Genomic DNA, 21,761 nt, shown 5'->3' on the forward strand with positions numbered 1-21,761 from the left:
GTGAGTGGTGTGTGTTTAGTGTGTGAGTGGTGTGTGTTTAGTGTGTGATTGGTGTATGTTTAGTGTGTGTGTGGTGTGTGTTTAGTGTGTGAGTGGTGTGTGTTTAGTGTGTGAGTGGTGTGTGTTTAGTGTGTGATTGGTGTATGTTTAGTGTGTGAGTGGTGTGTGTTTAGTGTGTGAGTGGTGTGTGTTTAGTGTGTGAGTGGTGTGTATTTAGTGTGTTAGTGGTATATATTTAGTGTCTGTTTGGTGTGTGAATGGTGTGTATTTAGTGTGTGCGGGGTGTGTGTTTAGTGTGTGTGTGTAGTGGGAATTTAGTGTGTGAATTGTGTGAGAAGTTTTTGTGTTTAGTGGGAGTTGTGTGTGTTTAGTGGGAGTTGTGGGAGTTGTGTGTGTTTAGTGTGAGATGTGTGTGTTTAGTGTGTGAGTGGTGTGTGTTTAGTGTGTGAGTGGTGTGTGTTTTGTGTGTGAGTGGTTTGTGTTTAGTGTGTAATTGGTGTATGTTTAGTGTGTGAGTGGTGTGTGTTTAGTGTGTGAGTGGTGTGTCTTTAGTGTGTGAGTGGTGTATATTTAGTGTGTGTTTAGTGTGTGAGTGGTGTGTGTTTAGTGTGTGAGTGGTGTGTGTTTAGTCTGTGAGTGGTGTATATTTAGTGTGTTTAGTGTATGTGGTGTGTGTTTAGTGTGTGATTGGTGTATGTTTAGTGTGTGAGTGGTGTGTGCTTAGTGTGTGAGTGGTGTGTATTTATGTGTTAGTGGTATATATTTAGTGTGTGTTTAGTGTGTGAGTGGTGTGTGTTTAGTGTGTGCGGGGCGTGTGTTTAGTGTGTGTGATGTATATTTAGTGCGTGCTTGGTGTGTGTTTAGTGTGTGAGTGGTGTGTGTTTAGTGTGTGATTGGTGTATGTTTAGTGTGTGAGTGGTGTGTGTTTAGTGTGTGATTGGTGTATGTTTAGTGTGTGAGTGGTGTGTGTTTAGTGTGTAAGTTGTGTGTATTTAGTGTGTTAGTGGTATATAATTAGTGTGTGTTTAGTGTGTGAGTGGTGTGTATTTAGTGTGTGCGGGGTGTGTGTTTAGTGTGTGTGTGTGTGGTGTATATTTAGTGTGTGTTTAGTGTGTGAGTGGTGTGTATTTAGTGTGTGCGGGGTGTGTGTTTAGTGTGTGTTTGTAGTGGGTATTTAGTGTGTGAATTGTGTGTGAATTGTTTGTGTTTAGTGGGAGTTGTGTGTGTTTAGAGTGAGTTGTGTGTGTTTAGTGGGAGTTGTGTGTGTTTAGTGTGAGTTTTCTGTGTTTAGTGTGTGAGTGGTGTGTGTTTTGTGTGTGAGTGGTTTGTGTTAAGAGTGTGATTGGTGTATGTTTAGTGTGTGAGTGGTGTGTGTTTAGTGTGTGAGTGGTGTGTATTTAGTGTGTGAGTGGTGTGTATTTAGTGTGTGTTTAGTGTGTGAGTTCTGTGTGTTTAGTGTGTGAGTGGAGTGTATTTAGTGTGTGAGTGGTGTGTATTTAGTGTGTGAGTGGTGTATATTTAGTGTGTGTTTAGTGTGTGAGTGGTGTGTGTTTAGTGTGTGAGTGGTGTGTATTTAGGGTTTGAGTGGTGTGTATTTAGTGTGTGAGTGGTGTGTGTTTAGTCTGTGAGTGGTGTATATTTAGTGTGTTTAGTGTGAGTTGTGTGTGTTTAGTGTGAGTTGTGTGTGTTTAGTGTGAGTTGTGTGTGTTTAGTGTGTGAGTGGTGTGTGTTTTGTGTGTGAGTGGTTTGTGTTAAGAGTGTGATTGGTGTATGTTTAGTGTGTGAGTGGTGTGTATTTAGTGTGTGAGTGGTGTGTATTTAGTGTGTGAGTGGTGTGTATTTAGTGTGTGTTTAGTGTGTGAGTTGTGTGTGTTTAGAGTGAGTTGTGTGTGTTTAGTGGGAGTTGTGTGTGTTTAGTGTGAGTTTTGTGTGTTTAGTGTGTGAGTGGTGTGTGTTTTGTGTGTGAGTGGTTTGTGTTAAGAGTGTGATTGGTGTATGTTTAGTGTGTGAGTGGTGTGTGTTTGGTGTGTGAGTGGTGTGTATTTAGTGTGTGAGTGGTGTGTATTTAGTGTGTGAGTTCTGTGTGTTTAGTGTGTGAGTGGTGTGTATTTAGTGTGTGAGTGGTGTGTATTTAATGTGTGAGTGGTGTATATTTAGTGTGTGTTTAGTGTGTGAGTGGTGTGTATTTAGGGTTTGAGTGGTGTGTATTTAGTGTGTGAGTGGTGTGTGTTTAGTCTGTGAGTGGTGTATATTTAGTGTGTTTAGTGTGTGTGGTGTGTGTTTAGTGTGTGAGTGGTGTGTGTTTAGTGTGTGAGTGGTGTGTATTTAGTGTGTGCGGGGTGTGTGTTTAGTGTGTGTGGGGTGTATATTTAGTGTGTGTTTAGTGTGTGAGTGGTGTGTATTTAGTGTGTGCGGGGTGTGTGTTTAGTGTGTGTTTGTAGTGGGTATTTAGTGTGTGAATTGTGTGTGAATTGTTTGTGTTTAGTGGGAGTTGTGTGTGTTTAGTGTGAGTTGTGTGTGTTTAGTGGGAGTTGTGTGTGTTTAGTGTGAGTTGTGTGTGTTTAGTGTGTGAGTGGTGTGTGTTTAGTGTTTGAGTGGTGTGTGTTTATTGTGTGAGTGGTGTGTGTTTTGTGTGTGAGTGGTTTGTGTTTAGAGTGTGATTGGTGTATGTTTAGTGTGTGAGTGGTGTGTGATTAATAGGTGTATTTAGTGTGTGAGTGGTGTGTATTTAGTGTGTGAATGGTGTATATTTAGTGTGTGTTTAGTGTGTGAGTGGTGTGTGGTTACTGTTTGAGTGGTGTGTATTTAGTGTTTGAGTGGTGTGTATTTTATGTGTGAGTGGTGTGTGTTTAGTGTGTGAGTGGTGTATATTTAGTGCGTTTAGTGTGTTAGCGGTGTGTGTTTAGTGTGTGATTGGTGTATGTTTAGTGTGTGAGTGGTGTGAGTTTAGTGTGTGAGTGGTATATATTTAGTGTGTGAGTGGTGTGTATTTAGTGTGTGCAGGGTGTGTGTTTAGTGTGTGTGTGTGTGTGTGTGTGTGTTTAGTGTGTGATTGGTGTATGTTTAGTGTGTGAGTGGTGTGTGTTTAGTGTGTGAGTGGTGTGTATTTATGTGTTAGTGGTATATATTTAGTGTGTGTTTAGTGTGTGAGTGGTGTGTATTTGGGGTGTGTGTTTAGTGTGTGTGATGTATATTTAGTGTGTGTTTAGTGTGTGAGTGGTGTGTTTTTAGTGTGTGAGTGGTGTTTGTTTAGTGTGTGATTGGTGTATGTTTAGTGTGTGAGTGGTGTGTGTTTAGTGTGTAAGTGGTGTGTATTTAGTGTGTTAGTGGTATATAATTAGTGTGTGTTTAGTGTGTGAGTGGTGTGTATTTAGTGTGTGCGGGGTGTGTGTGTGGTGTATATTTAGTGTGTTTTTAGTGTGTGAGTGGTGTGTATTTAGTGTGTGAGTGGTGTGTGTTTAGTCTGTGAGTGGTGTATGTTTAGTGTGTGAGGTGTGTGTTTAGTGTGTGTGTGGTGTGTGTTTATTATGTGAGTGGTGTGTGTTTAGTGTGTGATTGGTGTATGTTTAGTGTGTAAGTGGTGTGTATTTAGTGTGTTAGTGGTATATAATTAGTGTGTGTTTAGTGTGTGAGTGGTGTGTATTTAGTGTGTGCGGGGTGTGTGTTTATTGTGTGTGGTGTATATTTAGTGTGTATTTAGTGTGTGCGGGGTGTGTGTTTAGTGTGTGTTTGTAGTGGGTATTTAGTGTGTGAATTGTTTGTGTTTAGTGGGAGTTGTGTGTGTTTAGTGTGAGTTGTGTGTGTTTAGTGGGAGTTGTGTGTGTTTAGTGTGTGAGTGTTGTGTGTTTAGTGTTTAAGCGGTGTGTGTGTTTATTGTGTGAGTGGTGTGTGTTTTGTGTGTGAGTGGTTTGTGTTTAGAGTGTGATTGGTGTATGTTTAGTGTGTGAGTGGTGTGTGATTAATGTGTGTATTTAGTGTGTGAGTGGTGTGTATTTAGTGTGTGAATGGTGTATATTTAGTGTGTGTTTAGTGTGTGAGTGGTGTGTGGTTAGTGTTTGAGTGGTGTGTATTTAGTGTTTGAGTGGTGTGTATTTAGTGTGTGAGTGGTGTGTGTTTAGTGTGTGAGTGGTGTATATTTAGTGTGTTTAGTGTGTTAGCGGTATGTGTGTTTAGTGTGTGAGTGGAGTGTGTTTAGTGTGTGATTGGTGTATGATTAGTGTGTGAGTGGTGTGTATTTAGTGTGTTAGTGGTATATATTTAGTGTCTGTTTGGTGTGTGAATGGTGTGTATTTAGTGTGTGCGGGGTGTGTGTTTAGTGTGTGTGTGTAGTGGGAATTTAGTGTGTGAATTGTGTGAGAATTTTTTGTGTTTAGTGGGAGTTGTGTGTGTTTAGTGGGAGTTGTGGGAGTTGTGTGTGTTTAGTGTGAGATGTGTGTGTTTAGTGTGTGAGTGGTGTGTGTTTAGTGTGTGAGTGGTGTGTGTTTTGTGTGTGAGTGGTTTGTGTTTAGTGTGTAATTGGTGTATGTTTAGTGTGTGAGTGGTGTGTGTTTAGTGTGTGAGTGGTGTGTATTTAGTGTGTGAGTGGTGTATATTTAGTGTGTGTTTAGTGTGTGAGTGGTGTGTGTTTAGTGTGTGAGTGGTGTGTATTTAGGGTTTGAGTGGTGTGTATTTAGTGTGTGAGTGGTGTGTGTTTAGTCTGTGAGTGGTGTATATTTAGTGTGTTTAGTGTATGTGGTGTGTGTTTAGTGTGTGATTGGTGTATGTTTAGTGTGTGAGTGGTGTGTGCTTAGTGTGTGAGTGGTGTGTATTTATGTGTTAGTGGTATATATTTAGTGTGTGTTTAGTGTGTGAGTGGTGTGTGTTTAGTGTGTGCGGGGTGTGTGTTTAGTGTGTGTGATGTATATTTAGTGCGTGCTTGGTGTGTGTTTAGTGTGTGAGTGGTGTGTGTTTAGTGTGTGATTGGTGTATGTTTAGTGTGTGAGTGGTGTGTGTTTAGTGTGTGATTGGTGTATGTTTAGTGTGTGAGTGGTGTGTGTTTAGTGTGTAAGTTGTGTGTATTTAGTGTGTTAGTGGTATATAATTAGTGTGTGTTTAGTGTGTGAGTGGTGTGTATTTAGTGTGTGCGGGGTGTGTGTTTAGTGTGTGTGTGTGTGTGGTGTATATTTAGTGTGTGTTTAGTGTGTGAGTGGTGTGTATTTAGTGTGTGCGGGGTGTGTGTTTAGTGTGTGTTTGTAGTGGGTATTTAGTGTGTGAATTGTGTGTGAATTGTTTGTGTTTAGTGGGAGTTGTGTGTGTTTAGAGTGAGTTGTGTGTGTTTAGTGGGAGTTGTGTGTGTTTAGTGTGAGTTTTCTGTGTTTAGTGTGTGAGTGGTGTGTGTTTTGTGTGTGAGTGGTTTGTGTTAAGAGTGTGATTGGTGTATGTTTAGTGTGTGAGTGGTGTGTGTTTAGTGTGTGAGTGGTGTGTATTTAGTGTGTGAGTGGTGTGTATTTAGTGTGTGTTTAGTGTGTGAGTTCTGTGTGTTTAGTGTGTGAGTGGTGTGTATTTAGTGTGTGAGTGGTGTGTATTTAGTGTGTGAGTGGTGTATATTTAGTGTGTGTTTAGTGTGTGAGTGGTGTGTGTTTAGTGTGTGAGTGGTGTGTATTTAGGGTTTGAGTGGTGTGTATTTAGTGTGTGAGTGGTGTGTGTTTAGTCTGTGAGTGGTGTATATTTAGTGTGTTTAGTGTGAGTTGTGTGTGTTTAGTGTGAGTTGTGTGTGTTTAGTGTGAGTTGTGTGTGTTTAGTGTGTGAGTGGTGTGTGTTTTGTGTGTGAGTGGTTTGTGTTAAGAGTGTGATTGGTGTATGTTTAGTGTGTGAGTGGTGTGTATTTAGTGTGTGAGTGGTGTGTATTTAGTGTGTGAGTGGTGTGTATTTAGTGTGTGTTTAGTGTGTGAGTTGTGTGTGTTTAGAGTGAGTTGTGTGTGTTTAGTGGGAGTTGTGTGTGTTTAGTGTGAGTTTTGTGTGTTTAGTGTGTGAGTGGTGTGTGTTTTGTGTGTGAGTGGTTTGTGTTAAGAGTGTGATTGGTGTATGTTTAGTGTGTGAGTGGTGTGTGTTTGGTGTGTGAGTGGTGTGTATTTAGTGTGTGAGTGGTGTGTATTTAGTGTGTGTTTAGTGTGTGAGTTCTGTGTGTTTAGTGTGTGAGTGGTGTGTATTTAGTGTGTGAGTGGTGTGTATTTAATGTGTGAGTGGTGTATATTTAGTGTGTGTTTAGTGTGTGAGTGGTGTGTATTTAGGGTTTGAGTGGTGTGTATTTAGTGTGTGAGTGGTGTGTGTTTAGTCTGTGAGTGGTGTATATTTAGTGTGTTTAGTGTGTGTGGTGTGTGTTTAGTGTGTGAGTGGTGTGTGTTTAGTGTGTGAGTGGTGTGTATTTAGTGTGTGCGGGGTGTGTGTTTAGTGTGTGTGGGGTGTATATTTAGTGTGTGTTTAGTGTGTGAGTGGTGTGTATTTAGTGTGTGCGGGGTGTGTGTTTAGTGTGTGTTTGTAGTGGGTATTTAGTGTGTGAATTGTGTGTGAATTGTTTGTGTTTAGTGGGAGTTGTGTGTGTTTAGTGTGAGTTGTGTGTGTTTAGTGGGAGTTGTGTGTGTTTAGTGTGAGTTGTGTGTGTTTAGTGTGTGAGTGGTGTGTGTTTAGTGTTTGAGTGGTGTGTGTTTATTGTGTGAGTGGTGTGTGTTTTGTGTGTGAGTGGTTTGTGTTTAGAGTGTGATTGGTGTATGTTTAGTGTGTGAGTGGTGTGTGATTAATAGGTGTATTTAGTGTGTGAGTGGTGTGTATTTAGTGTGTGAATGGTGTATATTTAGTGTGTGTTTAGTGTGTGAGTGGTGTGTGGTTACTGTTTGAGTGGTGTGTATTTAGTGTTTGAGTGGTGTGTATTTTATGTGTGAGTGGTGTGTGTTTAGTGTGTGAGTGGTGTATATTTAGTGCGTTTAGTGTGTTAGCGGTGTGTGTTTAGTGTGTGATTGGTGTATGTTTAGTGTGTGAGTGGTGTGAGTTTAGTGTGTGAGTGGTATATATTTAGTGTGTGAGTGGTGTGTATTTAGTGTGTGCAGGGTGTGTGTTTAGTGTGTGTGTGTGTGTGTGTGTGTGTGTTTAGTGTGTGATTGGTGTATGTTTAGTGTGTGAGTGGTGTGTGTTTAGTGTGTGAGTGGTGTGTATTTATGTGTTAGTGGTATATATTTAGTGTGTGTTTAGTGTGTGAGTGGTGTGTATTTGGGGTGTGTGTTTAGTGTGTGTGATGTATATTTAGTGTGTGTTTAGTGTGTGAGTGGTGTGTTTTTAGTGTGTGAGTGGTGTTTGTTTAGTGTGTGATTGGTGTATGTTTAGTGTGTGAGTGGTGTGTGTTTAGTGTGTAAGTGGTGTGTATTTAGTGTGTTAGTGGTATATAATTAGTGTGTGTTTAGTGTGTGAGTGGTGTGTATTTAGTGTGTGCGGGGTGTGTGTGTGGTGTATATTTAGTGTGTTTTTAGTGTGTGAGTGGTGTGTATTTAGTGTGTGAGTGGTGTGTGTTTAGTCTGTGAGTGGTGTATGTTTAGTGTGTGAGGTGTGTGTTTAGTGTGTGTGTGGTGTGTGTTTAGTATGTGAGTGGTGTGTGTTTAGTGTGTGATTGGTGTATGTTTAGTGTGTAAGTGGTGTGTATTTAGTGTGTTAGTGGTATATAATTAGTGTGTGTTTAGTGTGTGAGTGGTGTGTATTTAGTGTGTGCGGGGTGTGTGTTTATTGTGTGTGGTGTATATTTAGTGTGTATTTAGTGTGTGCGGGGTGTGTGTTTAGTGTGTGTTTGTAGTGGGTATTTAGTGTGTGAATTGTTTGTGTTTAGTGGGAGTTGTGTGTGTTTAGTGTGAGTTGTGTGTGTTTAGTGGGAGTTGTGTGTGTTTAGTGTGTGAGTGTTGTGTGTTTAGTGTTTAAGCGGTGTGTGTGTTTATTGTGTGAGTGGTGTGTGTTTTGTGTGTGAGTGGTTTGTGTTTAGAGTGTGATTGGTGTATGTTTAGTGTGTGAGTGGTGTGTGATTAATGTGTGTATTTAGTGTGTGAGTGGTGTGTATTTAGTGTGTGAATGGTGTATATTTAGTGTGTGTTTAGTGTGTGAGTGGTGTGTGGTTAGTGTTTGACTGGTGTGTATTTAGTGTTTGAGTGGTGTGTATTTAGTGTGTGAGTGGTGTGTGTTTAGTGTGTGAGTGGTGTATATTTAGTGTGTTTAGTGTGTTAGCGGTATGTGTGTTTAGTGTGTGAGTGGAGTGTGTTTAGTGTGTGATTGGTGTATGATTAGTGTGTGAGTGGTGTGTATTTAGTGTGTGAGTGGTATATATTTAGTGTGTGAGTGGTGTGTATTTAGTGTGTGCAGGGTGTGTGTTTAGTGTGTGTGTGTTTAGTGTGTGATTGGTGTATGTTTAGTGTGTGAGTGGTGTGTGTTTAGTGTGTGAGTGGTGTGTATTTATGTGTTAGTGGTATATATTTAGTGTGTGTTTAGTGTGTGAGTGGTGTGTATTTAGTGTGTGCGGGGTGTGTGTTTAGTGTGTGTGATGTATATTTAGTGTGTGTTTAGTGTGTGAGTGGTGTGTGTTTAGTGTGTGAGTGGTGTGTGTTTAGTGTGTGATTGGTGTATGTTTAGTGTGTGAGTGGTGTGTGTTTAGTGTGTAAGTGGTGTGTATTTAGTGTGTTAGTGGTATATAATTAGTGTGTGTTTAGTGTGTGAGTAGTGTGTATTTAGTGTGTGCGGGGTGTGTGTTTAGTGTGTGTGTGGTGTATATTTAGTGTGTGTTTAGTGTGTGAGTGGTGTGTATTTAGTGTGTGCGGGGTGTGTGTTTAGTGTGTGTTTGTAGTGGGTATTTAGTGTGTGAATTGTGTGTGAATTGTTTGTGTTTAGTGGGAGTTGTGTGTGGTTAGTGTGAGTTGTGTGTGTTTAGTGGGAGTTGTGTGTGTTTAGTGTGAGTTGTGTGTGTTTAGTGTGTGAGTGGTGTGTGTTTAGTGTTTGAGTGGTGTGTGTTTATTGTGTGAGTGGTGTGTGTTTTGTGTGTGAGTGGTTTGTGTTTAGAGTGTGATTGGTGTATGTTTAGTGTGTGAGTGGTGTGTGTTTAATGTGTGTATTTAGTGTGTGAGTGGTGTGTATTCAGTGTGTGAATGGTGTATATTTAGTGTGTGTTTAGTGTGTGAGTGTGAGTGGTGTGTATTTAGTGTGTGAGTGGTGTGTGTTTAGTGTGTGAGTGGTGTATATTTAGTGTGTTTAGTGTGTGAGCGGTGTGTGTGTTTAGTGTGTGAGTGGTGTGTGTTTAGTGTGTGATTGGTGTATGTTTAGTGTGTGATTGGTGTGTATTTAGTGTGTGAGTGGTATATATTTAGTGTGTATTTAGTGTTTGAGTGGTGTGTATTTAGTGTGTGCAGGGTGTGTGTTTAGTGTGTGTGTGTGTGTAGTGGGTATTTAGTGTGTGAACTGTGTGTGAATTGTTTGTGTTTAGTGGGAGTTGTGTGTGTTTAGTGTGAGTTGTGTGTGTTTTGTATGAGTTGTGTGTGTTTAGTGTGAGGTGTGTGTGTGTGTGTGTGTGCTTTAGTGTGAGTTATGTGTCTGTGTGTTTAGTGTGTAGTTTGTGTCTAGTGTGTGTGATGTGTGTATCATGGTTCCAGTGTGTGCTGTACTGATTGTGTCCAGTGTGTGAGTTGTGTGTGTGATATAGTGATGGGGGATCAAACAGTATATGGGTCATGGGTGGTGCACACTGGTAATGGTCTGCATCTGCAAGCAGAAAGCAAGTAAATACAGGAATGTGAGTGAAGTGGTGTGTTTGATTTGATTTTTGTAGTGTGATTGGTGTAGTGTTTACAGTGTATATCCTGTGTATGGTGCAATTATAATTAGAGGTGCAGTGTATGGCGCTATTATATTTAGGGGCGTAGTGTGTGGTATAATGAGAACTTTATCTTTGTTTATAGGTGTAGAAATGTTTGAAAAGTGAGAAGCTGAAGACATCTGAGCGGCAAACTGCAGAAATGGGCTATGACCGGGAGAAGTCATCATAGAGGTCTGGACCGGATGGAGAAAAAGAACTAGAATCTGAGACGTCACCAGTGAGTCACTTAATGTAAATGTTCATTCTGCCTCTAATCAGTACTGTAGTCACTGTATGATCTGCAGCGAGATGATGGGTGGTATGATTATGATATGATTTTTTTTTTCAACAGCAACTCTCAGCATATCCTTACCACTGTTCGGGCCATGCTGGGAGCTGGAAACAATTTAGTGCAAACCTATACGGCAGGGGTTGCACTAAATTGAGCTGCATTTGTGCTTTTGTTGTATATATGTACTGAGCTTGGTTCTGGTGCTGTATATATGTGCTGAGCTTTGTTCTGGTGTTGTGTATAGAACTATATTGCTTGTAAAATGTACAAATGTTTTTATGCTCGAGTTACATAAAAAATTGTGGAAAAGAAATGACACGTCATTGATTGGTAGAGAAAACAAACATGGCGAGGGGGACGGTGATGTCGGGAAAGAGGTTGGGGGGCGCCAAACTGAATCTTGCCCCGGGTGCTGGAGAACCTAGCTACGCCTCTGACCTACTGGTCATCATCATTATCTCCCACCTACAGCAGCGCCTCCTTTTAGGTCCTCATACACATAATTGCTTTTATGTGTATCCGTTTTAGTTCGTTCTAATTTATTTCATCATTTGCAGTAACCTTTGTGGTACCGGACCGGACCTGGCTGCAGCTGTTTAATCCTTTTACCAGTATTGTGCCCGTTGATTGCACAAATTTACAAGGTGAGCATCTGCCTCCGCTACCTTGTTCATGTTATTTTGTTACCAGCATTTATTTTGCACTATGTGGCGCCTTGCTTTCTTCTTTCTCTCCTACAGCTGTTAAATTGGCATTTGCGGCCTGCAACGGGGTCCGTCCGGGAGATTATGTATAATAACATAATATGTATCTATACCATGGGCGATATTAGGGTCTTATAAGATCAGGGGCACAAGGCCCAAAACATGCAACACCCCCAAACATAAAAAAAGGATATATAGATCCAAAAGACCATGACCCATATAGCTACACCACTGAATAGAATTAGATACATTGTCTCAGCAGACATTATCAGACATGATAGGATTAGATACAACAGTTTAGCAGTGTCACAGAATACGTTTATATACCGCGGCTCAGCAAACAGTATCATGATAAGATTAGATACAACAGCTCAGCAGACAATATCACACGATAGGCTTAGATACAGCGGATCAGCAGACCGTATGACACATTGCCCCCTGTAGATAGTGCCGCACACTCTACCCTTGTAGGTAGTGACACACACACACACACACACACACACACACCCTATGTAGATGGTGCCATACAAAGTCCCCCTTGTTATTAGTGCCACGCACCCCCTTGTAGATAGTGCCACACACCCCCTTGTAGATGGTGCCACAGAGCCCCCCTTGTAGATGGTGCCACACAGCCCCCTCTTGTAGATGTGCCACACAGCCCCCCTTTTAGATAGTGCCACACAGTCCCCCCTTGTAGATAGTGACACACAGCCACCCTTGTAGATAGTGCCACACAGCCCACCTTGCAGATAGTGCCACACAGCCCCCTTGTAGATAGTGCCACACAGCCCCCCTTGTAGATCGTTCCATACACCCCCTTTCTAGATCGTGCCATACACCCCCTTGTAGATCGTGCCAAACACCCCTTCTTGTGGATCGTGCCATACACACCCCCTTGTAGATCGTGCCATACACCCCCCACTCCTTGCAGATAGTAAAACACACACCTCCCTGCATATAGCGCCCCCAAGAACAAAAATTAAAAAAAATATACTCACTGAGCCCGGGTGCTCCAGCGATGAACTGAGCTCCAGCCTACTCAGCCACATTAGGCCTGAAGGTTACACCATCTCGATGACGTCATCGTGCCTGCGCAGGGATCCAATCCCTGTGTTCTATAGGTTGCAGGGAATAGAGAACAAGTTCGCTATTCCCTGCAGGTCTGTCATTGTATTAATTTGTACCCAGGGGCGTAGCTAAAGGCTCATGGGCCCCGATGCAAAGGTTCTTCTTGGGCCCCCCCAAACTTCTCAGGGCCGATGGCCCACAGCTTTCAGCTGCATTGCTGGGTCTCCTAAGCGATCCAACAATGCAGCACTAGCAGCCAGGGGCATCAATAAGGACTTAAAACATCAGGGGGAATAGCCCCAATACATATGTGCCCCCCCCAAAAAAAATAAATGTGTGCGTGTATGAATATATATATATATATATATATATATATATATGAGACCGCATATCCATAGCACTGCGACCCTAGAGCTATGGATAAGATTAGATACAGCGGCTTAGCAGACAGTAGCACACATTATAGGATTAGACACAGTGGCTCAGCAGACAGTATCACACATGATAGGATTAGATATAGGGCCCAGCACACAGTATCACACATTATAGGATTAGATACAGTGGCTCAGCAGACAGTATCACACATGATAGGATTAGATATAGGGCCCTGCTCGCTGACATTGCAGCTCCAGCGCTGGACCCAGGAAAGGTAAGAATCATAATTATTTTCCTTTTTGACGTGTTACTAATAATTTTTGTGTGTTTGTGTTTTTTTACAAGTTCTGTTGTTGGACTACTTTAGATTCGAGGACTACTTCGATAACTGCATTTTTTTTTATTCTCAATAAAATGGATAACGTGGGTTGTGTGAAATTTTTATTTCAATAAAATATTTTATCTATGTCTTTGTATTTGTTTAAACTTTATAACTACCGCCCTAGTAATTGTCGCTGGCTGATTCACAACGCGCATTACTAAGGGGGGGACTTAATGTTAGACATGAAGAGGTTAACACTAATCCCCATTATTACCCTGGTACCCACCGCCACCAGGAAGAGCCGGGTACGATCTAGTACCAGACCATCTGTAGTGATCGAGGGGCACTGGGGCAGCCACAGTCTGGTATTATTAGGCTGGGAAAGGACAAAAACTGTGACCCTTCCCACACTGGTAATACTAGCCTGCTGCTGCTATGTTGTATCTGGCTGGTTATAAAAATGGGGGAACTCGCCCATTTTTCATAACCAGCCAGATACAGCACAGCAGCAGCAGGCTAGCATTACCAGAGTGGAAAGGGCCACTATTTTTGGTCTTTCCCAGCCTAATACTACCAGCCTGCGGTTGCCTCAGTGCCCGAGCATCACTACAGATGGTCGGGTACTGGATCGTCCCCGGCTCTTCTTGGCACCCCTGGTGGCGGTGGGTACCGGGGTAATAATGGGGGTTAGTGTTAGCCTTTTCACCGGCTAACACTAAGCCCCGCCTTAGTAATGGACGCTGTCAATCTGTCAGCGACTATTAGTAAGTTGGTAGCGATAAAGTTACAAAAAAACTAGAAAGACATAGAAAAAATAGATTTATTGAAATAAAACACCCCCACACAACCTCATTAACCATTTTATTGAGACTAAAAAAGCCGTCATCGAAGTAGTCCTCGAATCCGACGTAGTCCAACAACCGAACCTGTAAAAAAAACAAAAAAAAAACATTAGTAGGGGCTTGTTCCCATCACCGCTGCCCTTCCGTTGAGGGGTTCCGTCGGGTTAACCCCTCAACAGAAAGGCAAACTGAAACCTCCGCTTCGGTTTCCCTCACCATTGATCTCAATGGTGACAGAAACGTTACTAAAGAATTTAGTCTGTCACCCTTGTGGCAGTGTTCCGCTATTTTGCATTATCGACTGCACTATTGATTCCGCCAAAACAACGGAACCCGTTCACAACGGTGACGAACGGAAACCATTACCAAAGTTTCCATCACCATTGAGATCAATGGTGATGCAAACGGAAGCTAAGGCTTCCGTTTGCCTTTACGTTGAGGGGTTAACCAGACGGAACCCCTCAACGGAAGGGCAGCAGTGATGTGAACAGGGCCCATGTGCATGTGTGATACTGTTTGTTGGACCATGTATCTAAGCCTAATGTAAGCTTAGATACAGGGTCCAGCAGACAGTATTCTTATGCAGTATAACCTGGGGCCCTGTATCTAAGCCTAACACACGGTAGGCTTTAAAGATTGTCCAGTCCCTAAACATTGATGGCCTACCCTCAGTATAGGCCATCAATAGCTGATGGGTCGGGGTCTGACACCTGGGACCCCCACCAATCAGCTGTTTGAAGGGGTGGCAGCCGCTCATACGAGCGCTGCTTCCCCTTCATTTGCCCCACTTGCTCATACTGTGAATCACTGACACGTCCGAGAATGAAGAGGAAGTAGCGCTCGTACGAGCGGCTGCAACCCCTTCAAATCAGCTTATTGGCGGGGGTCCCGGGTGTCGGACCCCGACCCATCCGCTTCAGCAAGACACTAATATTAAACTTACCTCCTCTTCGGCCGCAGGTCCTCACTCCATCAAGTGTCGGGATGTTGTGCACAGCGCTGTGACGTCAGAACCTCTGATGCACTCCAGGAAGAGGAGCGGTAAGTACTGTCAGTTACTATAGTAACAGGGGTCCGTGTAGTTTATTACATAGGCCCCAGTTACTATAGTAACTTTTCATTGATGTGGTGCGGGGGGCCGCGGCCCCCCCCTGGCATCTGGGCCCGGTCGCAATTGCGACTGCTGCGACCCCTATAGTTACACCACTGTTTGTACCTGCATACTGAAAATGCAGGTACAATTGAATATGGAAGTCGCCGGGGCCAGGGCCCCCCCTGAGCAAGGGGGAATGCCGGGCCCGGAGCTGGAGCTCCAAGAGCACCAATGATAATCCGGCCCTGCGTACAATACACATGCACATGCTCAGTGTTTCTGTCCCACTCCCACCTAGAAATAACTATCCTTGTACGCTAAGGGTTAATCAGGTAACAGGGACAGCAAGGGTTAACTTAGGAACTCAGGAGGATAAAGGGTTAACAAGGGGAATGGGTTGCTGAATGCCAGGGAATAGGAGGTAAATGGTGGGAAAGGGTTAAACAGGTACCAGGGATTAAACAGGTACCAGGGGATATGCAGGTCAGGCAGGTGGGAGAGGGTTGAACAGGGAAGTGTTGTGTTTTATGTGGGAGAAGTTGCGTGTAGCTGCTACTACACGTAGATACTTAGCCGCTCATCTGGTCCAAGGTTGGTCAGTTGGTCTCTTGAGGAGGGACGCAGGAACAAGCGGCAAGAGCCATGAGGCAAGAGACAGAAGTGTGGTACAGTTTGTCCTTTTAAACCCTCCCATGCACATATGTGTGACATCACATGCTCATGCACGTGCAAGGGGGGGGGGGGAGTGCATGGGCTTATGGCTCCCTCATGTAATTTCATTAACCGGTGAGAGGGATGGAAGCAGTTGGAACTTCTTGCTTCCACCCCAGAATCTCGAGGGGGAAGGGAGGTAAGTTAATCAGTGGGGCTGTCCTGTGGTACATGAGTGAATCACAAGATACATCCCCAATTACCTCTCTGGCCCCCTGCAGAGTAAGGAGACAGGAGATCAAAGGCAGCATCTCCAGTCTCACTCTCTGCTAATCAAGTCAGGACAATGACTAACTGTCATTGTCTTCTTTTGAGTAGATTCCTACGACCAAGTATGTGATTCTACAGACCTGGCTCCTGGGACATCAAGATATACATATTATATATATATATATATATATATATATATATATATATATATATATATATATATATATATATATATATATATATATATTGTGAGACAGTGACGGGTAAAGTCATTGAGGGAAGGTACATTTCCCCTAGAATCCTTTCATATGTATCCTAGGCTCCAGGGAATGAGTATTTTTTGCAATAGAAAGCTCTAGCTTTCCAATCTCGGCTTAAGGAAAAGCCGGAAAAAGGGCCTGGAGTTGGATTGGGGAAGAGCAGGGCGGGTTCCCCAATCCGTAGTCCATCTCTGTTTGTAGGACAAGGCTGCTGCTCAATTAGCTGCACCTGCAGCCTGTGTATAAAAAGGTGCAGACACAGTGTGTGAAGATCTCACCCCTGACTCAGATCGGAGACTACTAAGTCTGGAGTAGCCTGTATTCTGTGTGAGTAAAGACCTGTGTTACTTTGTGTCCAGTGCCTGGTAGGAAGGCACTTGGTATAGTTAGATAATATCTTGTTTAGTTAGTGCTCAGCCGAGCAGGATTTATTTTTGTATTTTGCCTTGGTGTACAAGAGGCTGTTTCTTTGACAAGAATAAAACACAGGCAAAGCCCTGTTATGAACTTTAATGCACAGTGTCCCTGTCTCTGGCTACTAAGAAACCGCTGTACCAACCTCTCCTGATGCTAAACCCTCACAATAAATATATATATATATATATATATATATATATATATATATATATATACACATACACTACACATACCACCCCTCCATCTCCATTGAAAGGGGACACTTCCCTTTACAAGTCCCAACATAAAATAATATAGACATATTTGGTATACTCACAACCATAACCACCTATACAATAGAGTTCTAACATCACACGATGAACGGCGTATATGACCTAAAATAAATAAAAAACATAGTGGAATGTATATAACTTAAACGCTAATAGGTATTTGTAGCGCCCATGGCCGCGGGACGTCGGGCTCACTCACCTCCCGACGCCCGCAGCCATGGATCTGTGAGCGCTGGCCTCCGTCTCCCTCCTAGGAGATGCCAGCGCTCACTTCCGCTCCGTCCGGCTGGGTCCCGTAGGGTGCGCGCTCTTAAAGGGCCAGCGCGCGCACATGAAAACAATGTTCATTAACCCACATGATTTCCTGCCCTATAAGAATGCCCCAGCCCTTCTGATCCTTGCCTGAGCGTTGTTAGTCTTTCCCAGTCTGTCTCGCAAATGGTCCCTTAGTGTCTCCCGTCCCTGCTGTTACCCGTGCCCTGTTACCGTTCCTGTATTCCACATTGTACCCGTGTTCAAGTGCCATCTGCCACGTCAAGTGTCATCTGCCACGTCAAGTGCCATCTGTCACGTCAAGTGCCATCTGCCACATCAAGTGCCAACTGCCACGCCAAGAGTCTTCTGCCACGTCAAGTGCCATCTGCTCATCAGATACTGCCCGCCACGTCTGGCGCCACTTTCCGCACCTGCCTCCATCCGTACTGAAGCCACAGCCACCGCCCGGACTATTTCAGGTACCTAAGCATTACTGTCTGCCATCTTACTTTCACATAGACTGTGACCTGGTCATCTGCCTCCCCGCTACGGCGGAGCGGCCTAGTGGGTCCACAAACCCAGTGTCCGTGACAGTATTAAAGCATGACACCTTAAAACCGTAGTGGATTTACTTTTTTTCTGAATTTTTGCCAAATAAAAATGTATATAACTTAAACGCTAATGTATAGGTATTAAAGCATGACACCTTTATAAAGTACAAATTGTTCCGCAAAAAACAAAGCGTCATAGAGCTACGTCGAACAAGAAACAAAAATATTATGATCACCGAAATGCAGAGGAAAAATAAAAAAGATTCCCCCTTCCTGCAGTCACCCCTAGGGGGAACTTAGGTGATTACTGCAGACATTAAACTCAATAATAACACAATATGCAGTAAGCTTCTCTGCTCCCTCTAGTGGTGACTGCAGGCAGCCAGCATGTTATGTTATAAATCTATGTCTACGCATGGAATTTGGACCTCTGTATAAGAAAAACAAAGCTCAGACCGCTATAAAGATATATTAAGAGATTATTCATCACAGAATTTTGGACCTAAAAACAAAGAGATGATAAACGATGGTAATTAACTTTAAAGGTTTTTCCAGGTTTTTCCATTGGTGGCCTGTGCTTAAAGTGTAGCTAAACGTTTGACAAACTTCTGACATGTTATAGAGACATGTCAGAAGTTCGGATTGGTGGGGGTCCGAGCACTGAGACCCCCACCATTCGCTAGAACGAAGCAGCTGAAGTGCTCGTGTGAGCGCTCAGTCGCTTCGTGTCTATTCGGCTTTTTCCGGAAATAAATGTATCGCGTACGGACTCAATACAAAGTCTATGAGCCCGTACTCCCGATACAGCGGCTTTCTGGAAAAAGCCGAACAGACACGAAGCAGCTGAGCGCTCACACTAGCACTTCAGCTGTTTCGTTCTAGCAATTGGTGGGGGTCTCAGTGCTCAGACCCCCACCAATCCGAACTTCTGACATGTCACTATGACATGTCAGAACTTTGTCGAACGTTTAGCTACACTTTAAGATAGGCCGTCAACGTGTGATCAGTAGGGGTACAAAACTGGGACCCATAGAGATTAGTAGAACAAGAGTGCCATGACCCCTGTATTCTGTTTATTGGTGGGATCTAGGGGTTTGGAACCTACCGATGGCACTGGTCGTCAATGTAAAATTCTGGAAAGCCCCTTTAAAATGAAAAAATCCATACATTTCAATTCCCGTCCTTTGACCACACGATACAGGACTAGTGGAGAGAACAATGAACAATTTAGGTTACATGAACTCTGTTATGATATGAAATGCCTATGTATGAGAATTCTAAACACTTCTTGTGTGGTACGACGCAGCCATGCTCCGCTTCTCAGATCATTACTCCATGTTCATGACAAAGGAGAAGTTCTCATTCTTCTTTTACACAATTACAGCAGATCTATTGTATACTGCAACACAGATGTCAATGTTATTGTATCAAATAGCAGCACTCATAACTCCAGACTCAAAAATGAACATATAACAGTTTGCTGGTTGGTGCTTTTTGTCAGATGTAGCAGAGCTGATTTAGTCAATTGCCATTTTGATGTGTTAAAGTCTATGTACACCTTTAAATCAATTTCTTTTGATAAATCAATGTTTTAAGTAATTTAAAACAACTTTTAATTTGACTTTTATTACTTTTTTTTTTTTACTTTTTAAGATACATCTTCTATATATCCTGTATACATCGAAGCTGTATCATTCCCGTCAAAGCCGATTCCGTCAGGTCAACTGTACTGATCGCTCTGCTGAAAGATGGTCCTGCATGCCTCTGACATGCTGGATCCAACTAAGGAAGTTTGATAAGAGTTGTATTTTCTATTTCTTGTCTTTGTTGGTCATCTTGCTTGTTGGCTGGCATGATGTAATTTTTAATGATGATGCAAATAAAGAAAAGGAAAAAAATAAAAAAGAATTTATGTTATGTGTGATTTTACTAAGCCTCCCTTTATACCCTTTACTGACAAATCGGTAGCTCTGCAGCGTCAAACATTTTGTTTGACTCAATCATCCTGCAGGTCCACTATATTATTAAAGAGTAACTAAACTTTCAAAAAACTTTTGACATGTCATAGTGACATGTCAGAAGTTTTGATCAGTGGGGGTTCGAGCACTGAGACCCTTACCGATCGCTAAAACAAAGCGGTAGAAGCGCTCAGGTGAGCGCTGTACCACTTCCTTTCTGATCGGCTTTCCGTGGAAAGCCGAGCGAGCAGTGGACGGACTCATAGACTTTCTATAGAGCCCATACACCGCTTTGAGGAGAGACGATCAGAAACTAAGCGGCACAGCGATAACCTGAGCGCTTCAGCAGCTTTGTTTTAACGATCGGTGTGGGTCTCAGTGCTCAGACCCCCGCCGATCAAAACTTCTGACATGTCACTATGACATGTCAAAAGTTTTTCAAAAGTTTAGTTACCTTTTAGGAAAACATTATCACTGGTCGCTATAGGGACAGCCATAGAAGCCTTCAGTGTAAGGGTCAGTTCACACAGAGTTTTTTTTACACTGATTTTGACACGGAAACCGCTTCATTATCAGCACCACAAAACAGCCGAAATCGCCCCCCTTTGATTTCAAGGCAGATGCATGTTCTTTCCGCTGAGGGTAGCAACACACACAGTGTAAACACTGCGGATTTTCCACAACGGATTCATTGCGGAATATCCGCAGCATATTACAGTAACAGCAGTGTAGATGAGATTTGAACAAATCTCATCACAACAAAGCGGAAAAAAGCAGCCGAAAAAAAAGCACATAAATTGACCTGCGGTGCGGTTTCTTCAATCGCAGCATGTCAATTAATGCTCCGGAATCGCACCTCTTCTGTTGCAGGTTTTCCTATTGAATTCAATGGGATGGCTAAACCTGCAAAAAAGTGGTGTGGGTTGCGACATTTGCGGCGGAATCACAGCAATTCCGCCGCAAAAATCGCAAGTAAGAAACATAATAATAATAAAGTTGTACTTACCCAGAGTTCCCTGATTCTTTTCCAGTCCGGCCTCCAGGGATGACGTTTCATCCCATGTGACCTCTGCAGCCAATCACAGACTGGAACGGTCACATGACATGCAACGTCATCCCAGGAGGCTGGACTGCGCGAGAAGAGGGAGGGGGTAAGTATAATTTTTTTTTTTACATTTTCCAGCGCTGCTTTATGCAGCGGAAATTCGTCCAGAAAGGCGCAGGGTATCCGCCCTGAACACTCCGTGCTTATTCGTACCCTTGAGGTCTCCAGGTCTGCAATTAGCAGTGGCGGATCATCATTAGGGCGGTTCGAACCCCTTCATTCCCGGTGGCGTCGCTAGGACCGGAGGGGGCCCCAGTGCCAGGGCCGCACCTGCCACGAGGCGAGATTCTGGCCTCAGGAGGCAGGGTACAGTATTTCTAAGGGGGCGGCACAGCAGCTAAGAACTGCTGTCCGACTCCCAGCTACTAGCAGCCGTGGTCTGTGCTGATGTCTTAAAACTCCCTGTGCTACTTTAGAAGCTCCCCCTCCAGCCCCCCTCCCTGCTCTTCACACCTCTCCTCCTCCTGCTGCTCCTGCTGTTACCAGTCGGGACATGGGGGAGGGGAGGGGAGATTGTCGGTGGCACTGTGTCGGGCCATCAAGCTGCTGAACGCCTTCACAAATATCCTACATTAAAAGTAAGTGTTTACAATGTGTACTTTATATGTATGTAATGTGCATATTCGTGTGTGTCTGTGATATGTAAATGTATGTATATATAGTGTGTGTGTATGCATGTATATATAGTGTGTGTATGTATGTATATATAGTGTGTGTATGTATAGTTAGTGTGTATGTATGTATATATAGTGTATGTATGTATATATAGTGTATGTATGTATATATATAGTGTGTGTGTGTGTGTATATAGTGTGTGTGTATGTATGTGTACATAGTGTGTGTATGTATGTATGTATGCTTATATAGTGTGTGTGTGTATACATATAGTGTGTGTGTGTGTATATATATATAGAGTGTGCGTGTATATATATATATATAGTGTGTGTGCATATATAGTGTGTATATATAGTGTGTGTATGTGTGTGTGGGTATATAGTGTGCGTATATAATGTATGTGTGTGTGTGTGTATATATAATATATATATATATCTATTTCTGCAGCAATTCCGTTAAAACTATCAGAAATTCCCCTGCAGAAAAAAAGCACCATTTCCTGCAGTATTTTACTGCAGAAAATAGTGCGTATTTTGCTGCATTTTTCTCAATGTTGGGAGATGGTGACTTCTCCTCTTAAAAACGCAGCAATTCGGTCCACTATCCACAGCAGGAATTGACATGCTGCGGCACGAAAAATACGCACTGCAGGACAAAATTTCTGGTTGGGAATTTGATGCAGTGTCTGGATGAGATTTGTTAAATCTCACCCACTTTGCTGCTACTGTATTATGCGTATTTTCCTGGTGGAAATTACGTAGCAATTCTGTTAAGTGTGGACAAGCCCTAATACTGTAGCAGCAGAGTGGATGAAATTTGAACAAATCTCATCGACCCGCTGCATAAATGATAAGCGGAAAA

The sequence above is a fragment of the Rhinoderma darwinii genome, chromosome 1, assembly GCF_050947455.1.
Source record: "Rhinoderma darwinii isolate aRhiDar2 chromosome 1, aRhiDar2.hap1, whole genome shotgun sequence".
NCBI lineage: Eukaryota > Metazoa > Chordata > Amphibia > Anura > Rhinodermatidae > Rhinoderma > Rhinoderma darwinii.